This window comes from Globicephala melas, chromosome 5 (assembly GCF_963455315.2).
Source record: "Globicephala melas chromosome 5, mGloMel1.2, whole genome shotgun sequence".
In the NCBI taxonomy this organism is placed as follows: Eukaryota; Metazoa; Chordata; class Mammalia; order Artiodactyla; family Delphinidae; genus Globicephala; species Globicephala melas.
The window spans coordinates 24121615-24129921 of NC_083318.1; the positions used below are offsets into that span (position 1 = coordinate 24121615).

Below are 8307 nucleotides of genomic sequence, written 5' to 3' on the forward strand. Positions count from 1 at the left end.
TTTCAGTGTGACGACCTCCGTGTTTCTTGAAGTTCTCAGAATAATGAATGATTTGCAATATCATTTATATTTTAAATTTTCTTATGAATAATTGTTCATATTCTTCATACTAATTCCAAGACATCACTTGCATTCTAAATTCCTTCTCAATGTTATCTTTTTCTTTTAATTTCTCACTCCCTTTTCTCGTTAACTTAACTGCCCCTAACTTTGCCAATCAACTCAATGGCACTTTAATTTACAATAAGATTTCACATTCGACACACAACTATCATAAATGAAATATGCTAAAAAAGTAAATACCTCATTTCTGTGTAGGCTGTCTACTCACCCTTCCTTCTTTCTGTCTTTCTCTTCCTCAATCTAGTCTGTTTTCTTATCTTCAATAATTAAAGCATTGCTTTGATTAAATCATTCTACTAAAATTCTAATGATCTTAATTCGCTAAAGTGCTATACATAAATCCTTTATCCTTATATTCTTTAAATTTTGTAATGTTTGTTAAATTTTGCCCAACTTAACTTTAATATTAATTTAAAATATTTATAAAAATATTTTCCTATTTTAATTCTCTTTTCTATTTAAATTGATCATCTCTAGATATTAGACTAATTTGTTCATTGTCTCTCAAACCTTACTGTCCAAGTCAGTTCTTTGGGTATTTGTTCCCCAACATAGACTTTCCAGCACATCCTTTTCTCACAAATTGCAGGATAATTTGTTGAGACATTGCTTACATTTTGCTGTGCTTTTAATTTCCCCTCACTATTCTAAGCTGGTTTCCAAGCATGTAGAATCTTGACTAAGGAAAATTTTATTTTCCCAGAGGGAAAGAAGAAACTTGTCATAGAACAGGTTTTCCTAGCTTTGTTTTTTTCCAGAAGGCAAAACACCTTGAGAGGGATTTTTATTTATTAAGGGAAGTAAAGGGAGAACAGGGTGGGTGGGGAGAGAAAAAGAAAGGAAGCCCATGAGTGGGAGGGAAAGGAGATTAGCAGGTAACAAGAATATAGGTGAGCACTACTAACTCCCTAGAGGGGCCCAGGATAGGTGGCCACACAGCAGAGGGTAATGAGCTGATTTCTGGAAACCTCAAAGAGGAGACAACTTAGGTAATAGGGTTTCACCAGAAGCAAAGATTCTTCTATGCAAACTTGACACAGAAGCAGTAATTGCCTGGAGCTGATGGACTGCATTGACGTGAATAACATAATTAATTATACATTTTTTGCACATCTAATGTGTAAAGTAAGATCCCCCCACTACAACCATCCATCCTCTGAGACTCAGTTCAAATTCTACATTGTTGTAAAATGTTTTTTTCTGAAATACTCACAGTTCAAATAATTTCTTTACTTCTGAATTGACTGTACCTTTTGTTTGTACTTTACCATGGACTTCCCATCTTATCCCTTTCATTTTATACACAGATTATTTATAATTTCTAGCATGTATGGTATTTATAATTTGATGTTTTATATCCTTTCTCTACTAGATTAAAGTATAAGCTGCTTCTAAAGCAGGTACTATGATTTATAGTCTTAGTAGCCTTCAAAATTCCTATTGCTGTGCCTCACATCGAGAAAACACAATTAATATTGATTCAATTTCATTTATTCCTATTTAATTTTGGGCCCTGATGGCCATACATTTCCCCATTTCTCCTTTGACATTTAAAGTATAAATATGTATATTTCAGAAAAGATTTTTGTCTAATACCTTTCCAATGCAATCAGATTACTTGAGTTTCATAAGAGAGAGTTCAGCCTTCAAATAATAATTATGACTTCAACAAACCCAATAAGATTTCAGTCTTTTCCTGAGATAAATGACAAGTGAAAAGAGTGTTTTTTTTTTTCTAATCCCTCAGTGTCTCAGGTGCATCAGGATTGCTTCCTCGTGTTTAGCAGTGTTGCTAAGCTAACCTTGGCAGTTTCTGACTTTCACAATTTAGTTTGTTTTATCAGAAGTGAACACTGAGTCAGCGTGAGATGTGTTACCATCTGGTCCACAAATAAATCCTCTGAGACTCAGTAGATGTTCTTACAGGGACGCTCTGTTCCACTTGATTCAGTTTTCTTGGTGTTCAAAATTATTATTTTATTGGAATTGAAAATAAACACGGGCTTAGGAAAAATTAAATAACAAATTTTGCTGTCATTTTTCAAAGAAAACTCAATTAGTTCTCCATTTGGGGACAAAGGAGCATGCTGATTTCTTCTGTCTGAATAGAAAGAATGACCGACTTAAGCAAAAATGAAACTCCTATACTCTGGTTTCTCTTCAGAACGCATAAATCTTTCGCCTTTTACTAAAGATTTCCGTGGAGAGAAACAATTAAAAAAAAAATGAAACTCCTGATGTTAATGAAACTTTTCTTCAGTTCACAGCATCCTTCGCTCAGAAGAGCATTGAATAACTCCCATGAATTCTCTAAGGATTTATTCTTTTGGAAAACTGTCAGATTTCTGGCATGATCTTTGACTTTAGATGGATATTTCCTGTTTAAATCAGTGAAAGTAAAGAGATACAATTGAATAATTCATTCTTTTCTAACTATACTGACAAAATAGAACTTTATGAATCAAGTCATAAAACAAGGGCCCTTATGTATTCTTGCCATATTATATGTTTACTCTTACATAAAAGCAAGTATATTTTCCAGATCCTAATGTACAATCCAATTACAAACACAAATCAATTGCTGCATATTCAGTGGATGCTTGTGATTTACTGACTTCCTTTAATTCCTCCTCCTGGATGTTCAATCTACATAGCTGGGTGCTTCAGACCTCTGTTATTAGGATGGTAATCTCCCCAGGCTCTGCAATAAGTCAGGTACTGACTTCAGCACTCAGGTGTTCTTTCTGCCAGGCTTGCTGTGTCCCACAGCAGGGAAGAAGGCTTTTGTCTTGTTTCTAAGAATAGTTTTGTCTTTGAGTGCCATGATTATACTAAGTGCTTTCTGCCCTCATAATTTGCCTGGTTCTTTCCTTTCGTTTTTTGGTTCTCCTGTAATGCCAAACGTTGACCACTGAGCTCCATTCACGTTCACTGGACTTCCCTTCTCCCCAGATCTCTGCCCCCTGGATACTAGGATCTCAGGCCACCCACCCACGGCCCTCTGCTTCTTGTGCATCTCCTTCATAGCAAATTTTAAAAAAAATCATCTCTCTTATTTTCAGTCATAAAGCTGACCTTGCAGTCCTGCTAAACTTAGGCAGGAGACAGGGGAAAGGAAAGCTAAAGAAAGGCAATAAGTAAAAGCAGAAGTGACAGGGGATGAGAGCAGAACAAGGGCAGCAGGAGCTATTCCTGGATACAGAAATCATGGGTGGGCACAGTAGAGTTGAAATAATGGTGACCTTCTGTGGGTGCTGGCATTCTGGGCACCAATACTGGCTTCCACAATGTTCATTCCTTCTTTCACTTGACCAGAGATTGCATGGGTCCCATAGAGCCATCCTTCGCACAACAGATGAAAAAACTAGCTCATATGAGAGGGTCCAACATCTGTCAGAAACAAGATATCAGGACCAGTGTGATTCTACATGAAGTTCTCATCTGTGTGGGTTTTTTGTTTTTGTTTCCCTGGTTGATGATTTTCCACTACTGTCATTATGGCATGTGAAATTGCCACCCTGGCATGAAAACCCAGCAATCTTTCTGTAAATTTAGGACTCCTTATACTATACTACTTTCTCTCTGGTGTTTAGAACCCAAGCATTTATGCTGTTTTTGGAACTATATTTGAAAATAACTCAAAGGAAACAGTGTAATGTTGAAGTACACCACAGACATTGGCTCTAGCTGGAATCAGTTCAGAAACTCAACATTATAGCTCCAGTAAGTATCATGTGCAATGTGCCCTCATAATTTATTTAGGCCTCCACCAAAGTCAATCATCTTCTTTGGATAGTGCGTTACCCATAAGAGGCTGAGTCAGCATCCTAAGCATTGCTACTTCGTCAGTGGGGGAGTTTTGTCCTCAGGCCTGGGCTTTTCCCATCTGTGGTGAACTGCTATGTTATCTACCCAGCTGGGTCATGGGATTTAAAAAGCTTTACATATCCATGGTCATGCAGCTTGGTGTGGGATGCATCACTATTGACTATTGACTATGGGAAATGGGTGTTTGAAGGGTGGATAGTGTTACAGCATGAATCTGCGAGTAGAGAAAAAAAGGACTCTATTTAGTTTTGTTGAGTTGGACAGCATGTTTGCTATAAATGAAACTGATGCACTTTGAGGCCTAGAGGGCTTTCTTAGGTTCATTGACTGAAGTTCCATTCAATAATGTTCTACGTTAGGATACCCTGCACCAGGGCCCTCTTCTCTCCCCTTGATTAGTGAGGAGTTATTCTTTGTGTAAAAATCACAGAGAAATAATATGAATTGATAAAGATAATAGGTGAAGTTATGGAGGACTGAAATTCTACTTTAATTGGAGGCAAACAAAAACTAAACAAAACTGTCCTCCCCACTGTGTTGCATCTCAAGTCCCAAGTTCTCTGTCCAGGTTCCTTTTTTTCTCTACCTTTCAGAGTCTTCTGTCACTTCGCTTGCTTTATTAATTGTATCCACTTTTACTGAGGTAACATTGGTTTACAACACTATATGAACTTCACGTGTACAACATTACATTTCTACTTCTGAATACCCTATAGTGTGCTCGCCATGAAAAATTTAGTTTCCATGCATCATCATACAGCTGACACCCTTTACCCATTTGTCCTCCCTCCACCACTCCACCTTGGTAACAACTACATTGTTCTCTGTAACTTCGTGTTTGTTTTCATTTGGTTTGTTCATTTATTTGAGTTTGTGTTTGTTTTCCATAGTCCACATATGAGAAATCATAAAGTATCTGTCTTTCTCCATCTGACTTATTTCACTTAGCATAATACCCTCAAGGTCCATCCATGCCATAAACAAAGATGAGATCTTGCTATCCAGCATTTTTGTTATAAGTACTAGGAGAAGTGAGGTGGACTGTGTATACTCTACCTTGTTCAGGACCAGAAGAGCAGTCATGTTTATAAGGGTATAAACATGAGAGGAAAAAAAGCCTTCTGAAACTCCAATCCGTCTCCTCAACAGAGTAAGACCATCACATAACATTCAGTTTCTACTTCCTAGCGTATGGCTCAGAAATTGCCTCCAGATTGTCAGGTGGGGCAAATGTGGCCCTCAATTCTTTGCTTTAGTTTTCTCAGTTCTTTTTTCTTTTCTTTTCTTTTTTTCTCAGTTCTCAGTTCTTTCTCAGTTTCTTCCTGTTGACAAAGCATGAAATCTCTTTTTCATATATTTGCCAGTTTTTCTAGTTTGTTTTATTGCAATAGGAAGGTAATTCCCTACAGTTAATTCTTCATAGATAAAAGCAGGGACGCCCTAACTCGTGTCATTTTAATGAAACCTTATTTGCCAATCCCTGACTCATAAATACCAGCTTTCATTTTCACAGACCCTTTCCGTGAAGATGGGCCTTTCTTTGATTCTGTCATAGGAAGCAGTAGGAGGGGAGATGCAGATGTTTTCAGTCTGTACTTAATTAAGCATTGCCAGTTCTTGAGGGTGGCTTTTGACAACCACAGAGCTACTGCACCACTTCAGTTTTACCATATGCACCATTGTTCCTCTGAATACACTTTCTTAGATTTATGACATTTTTGAGCAAGCAGGTTAGCACATAATGTCTTGTAAATCTGGGATTATACTTCAGTGAAAGAGAAAATTTTAGCAGATGACAAACTTTTACAGTTCCTGTTCATGGTGTGTTTAGTAGAAAAACAATTAAATTCTACAGAAAATTCCTTTATCTCACTCTACTTTCTTTAATCCCAGCCCACATAAAATTTAACTAAATCCATCAGCTACAGGTAGAAAAAGTTTTCTTTCTGCATTATCATTATTCTTTTACTTTCTTGGGAAAGTTGCAGACTATTTCTGTAGGTACCACTTCCACCTATCTTAACATGGTGTTTTTCATAGCCTGATTTTGTATGTTTAAATGGAAATGAAAATCTTTTTTAGGACAGTACATGGTTAGATATATATAAATGAATTTTCCTTGTGCTTGTGAATATGATAGTACAGATGAGTCTATAGCAACAAATTTTCACACTAAACTAGGAGAGGGGCTCAATTAATTTCTGTATCAAAATCGGTACAGACACGCTTAATGCATTATTCTGCTTTCAGTCACCACACTCAATCTAATTTATAATGTTTCTGCAGTACAGTGTAAAAGAAACAACATGGACTCTTAAAATAAACATACTCTGGTTTACTCTCTGGCTCAGTAAAACATCTCTCAAGTGAGCAAGCATGTATACACACACAAATACACACACACACGTCATATAGAGAGAGCTATATGTGAAAGTTTAGTTATGAAAATTAAGTGATAGTATATTAAAGTAAAGCATATTAAAGTACCTATTATACAGAGCACATTGTAATTCTCATGCCTGATAGCTAATATTATGAATATTATTTTACTTTATAAACCTTTAAAGTAAAAAATATAACCATTCTGGTAATTCTAGATACTGAAAATTTCACATAATTCTGCATTTATCAAGATGAACCGAGATATTAATGAAAATCCTAAATTTAATTGGCCTTCTTTCCAATGCTGTAAATGGGCTCCTGCTTCTGCCCTCTTTTGTTGTCTGGCTCCAGGGCCACATTTTCCCAGCAGAGGCGAGCACTGGAGCACACAGTTTTTCATATATTACCTGAATCCTGCAAGTACTTATCAAACAACTCTGAAGATTATAATAAATAGATCTTGAGACCCTGTATAGGAATGGATAATCTGGGGTTTAATTCTATGAAATGGAAGGGGACCTCATTTGTCTTAAGTATCTTTCATAGGTTAGGGCCTTTACATAGATGATCTAATTTACTTTTCTATAAAGCAGTGAGAGGGAGGTTGTTTTCCCACTTTCTAGACTGGGAAACCAGCTAAGAGGTGAAATTACTTATTTAAGGTCACACAAGCAGTGTGACTTAAGGGCTTGCTTATATTTGGAAGTATTACAGTGTTGCATAGACTATATAATTCTTACCATCGCCTCTCCATTACCAAATGAAATTTTTAAAAAAAATCTTTATTGGAGTATAATTGCTTTACAATGGTGTGTTAGTTTCCGCTTTATAACACAGTGAATCAGTTATACATATACATATGTCCCCATATCTCTTCCTTCTTGCATCTTCCTCCCTCCCTCCCTATACCACCCCTCTAGGTGGTCACAAAGCACCGAGCTGATCTCCCTGTGCTATGCGGCTGCTTCCCACTAGCTATCTATTTTACATTTGTAGTGTATATATGTCCATGCCACTCTCTCACTTTGTCCCAGCTTACCCTTCCCCCTCTCCATGTCCTCAAGTCCATTCTCTATTAGGTCTGCATCTTTATTCCTGTCTTACCACTAGGTTCTTCACGACCATTTTTTTTAGATTCCATATATATGTATTAGCATACAGTATTTATTTTTCTCTTTCTGACTTACTTCACTCTGTATGACAGTCTCTAGGTCCACCTACCTCACTACAAATAACTCAATTTCATTCCTTTTTATGGCTGAGTAATATTCCATTGCATATATGTGCCACATCTTCTTTATCCATTGATCTATCGATGGACACTTAGGGTGCTTCCATGTCCTGGCTATTGTAAATAGAGTTGCAATGAACATTGTGGTACATGACTCTTTTTGAATTATGGTTTTCTCCAGATATATGCCCAGGAGTGGGATTGCTGCATCATATGGTGGCTCTATTTTTAGTTTTTTAAGGAACCTCCATACTGTTCTCCATAGTGGCCATATCAATTTACATTTCCACCAACAGTGCAAGAGGGTTCCCTTTTCTCCACACCCTCTCCAGCCTTTATTGTTTGTGGATTTTTTTGATGATGGCCATTCTGACTGGTGTGAGATGATATCTCATTGAAAATATTTTAATTGTATTCCTGTAAAGCTTAAAAGTTCTTGATGTATGATCAATATAGATCTTTGCTTTACTTAGGGGCAAGATTCTAACCATCAGCTTAAACCCTGAAGGAGCATTTTCCTCCTTTCCATAGATTTAATAGCAAACTTTTCCCCCAGATGTCCCTTTGTAGTGATACACAGGCTCGGTATTTTCTGTAGATAACACAACACACGATCAAAATGTGCGGAAGGGAAAGAAACGGCGTGTGAGCATCTTCCGTTGTCCACAGGCAGCGCGTTGCCAGCGATTCGTTTGCTTCACTGCGGGCTTCACAGGCATTCCGCTCCCTGACGGCGAAGCCAA

At 37.1% G+C, this 8307-nt stretch overlaps 1 non-coding gene across 1 annotated transcript; it reads left to right on the forward strand.

The window, feature by feature from the left end:
* The first annotated feature begins 2267 nt into the window (after positions 1 to 2267).
* On the forward strand, positions 2268 to 2385 carry LOC115857384 (U5 spliceosomal RNA). The gene has a single exon (XR_004041248.2). It is a non-coding gene; the product is annotated as a U5 spliceosomal RNA (small nuclear RNA).
* The last annotated feature ends 5922 nt before the right edge of the window (positions 2386 to 8307 follow it).